Genomic DNA, 1672 nt, shown 5'->3' on the forward strand with positions numbered 1-1672 from the left:
ATGTTGGTGTTCTGTCAGATACAATCAATGAGCCAGGCCAAGCCAGCTCAGGGAGGGGACATTGCCGTGGAGCATCTGGACGATTACTCTGTTACCGTGGAAACGCCAAGGGGGCCAAGAGCGTTCCGAATCGACCGGGTATTCAGCGGTGAGAGCTCCCAGGAAGATGTGTTCCAAAACACCAACATGTGATGCTGCCAATCTTAACATCCTTTTATTGGTTAAAAGTGAACTAAAGGAAACAAGAAAGGAGGAAAGCCTCTGCCAAAGCCCATCCCTAACCCCTTTACCCCTATCGCAGATTCAGCAAGTCTGTCACGAAATACAGCACTGAGCACTGGGATTGCTTGAGCGTAATCAGGGGTTGAATGGGTTCAGTTGAGGTGGTGGAACTGGAAATGTACTCAAAGGTATTTTTTCAATTAAGAATTTTGTTCTTCTTGTACGCACCGTTGTTTAACTAAACCCAACCTCCTGCTCTTGATTGTTGCCAATGTTTTCGCTGGCCCACAGTAGCTCGAGGACATTAAGCATACCTGTTTGAACCAGTCATGTTTCCAGCATGATCCAGTCAGCCATCGACGGCTACAACGTGTGTATCATTGCGTACATTCAGACAGGCTCCGGAAAGACATTCACCATGGTGGGTGACAGAGACCAGAGAAGCCCAGGCATCATGCATGCTGAGAGCGTTCAGCGCCATATTTGACATCCTCCAGGAGAATGCCCCAAGTTTGACTTTAAGGTGAGGGCTAAGAAGTCTCACTGAGCGAGGAGAAACTATTTGCCTATTGTTCATCAGCAACAAGAAGCAAATACACCTTATATTAAACATAAAAAGACATCCATCTAATTTTTTCTCCTCTCCCCTCTTTTCTCCTTTCTCCTCTCCTCTTCGTGCTACGCTCTCCCTACATGTTGGAGCTGTATAATGACTGGCTCCAGGACCTCTTTGTGAGTGGACCAAGGTCCTGAGTAGGCGGGTGGAGATTAAGAGGAACAGAAAGGGGCTTGTGTTTGCCCAGGGAGCAGAGACAAAGGAGGTCCCCAGCGCCGGGGAGCTCTTCACCATGTTTCAGCAGGCCTGCGCCAACCGCCATATCGCAGCCACCAGTACACCCAAACGCCCGCGCCCCATTTCAAAGGGGCCCTATTAAATTGGTTTAGTCAGAGTGTGAATAGTAGGTACATCATTACAGACCCGGGCTCAGAGAGGGATAGCTGCCAATCAAGGCATACGTAAAAGGAGATCGGGGGTCTTAGCACAATGACTGGCTCTTTAATGTACTTCAGGGGTTAATGTGACAACCCTGATACCACCCTTCTTAATTCAACCTCATGTCATGATGCAGTTTTGCAGATAAAATATGATACAATCAGAAAATAGGAATAAAGTAAACAGGAAATAAATATATATACAGTACCAGTCAAAAGTTGACACACCTACTCATTACAGGGTTCTTCTTTATTTGTACTATTTTCTACATTGTAGAATAATAGTGAAGACATCAAAACTATGAAATAACACATTTTGAAACATGTAGTAACCAATAAAGTGTTAAACAAATCAAAATATATTTAATATTTGAGATTCTTCAAAGTAGCCACCTTTTGCCTTGATGACAGCTTTGCACACTCTCTTCAGTTATCCCGGGGAAGCTCTAGCAGGGCA

At 45.2% G+C, this 1672-nt stretch overlaps 1 pseudogene; it reads left to right on the forward strand.

Annotated features, from left to right (window-relative positions):
- On the forward strand, window positions 1-1157 carry LOC120050668 (annotated as a pseudogene).
- Window positions 1158-1672: the final 515 nt, after the last annotated feature.

Source organism: Salvelinus namaycush, chromosome 1 (assembly GCF_016432855.1).
Source record: "Salvelinus namaycush isolate Seneca chromosome 1, SaNama_1.0, whole genome shotgun sequence".
NCBI classification, from domain to species: Eukaryota; Metazoa; Chordata; class Actinopteri; order Salmoniformes; family Salmonidae; genus Salvelinus; species Salvelinus namaycush.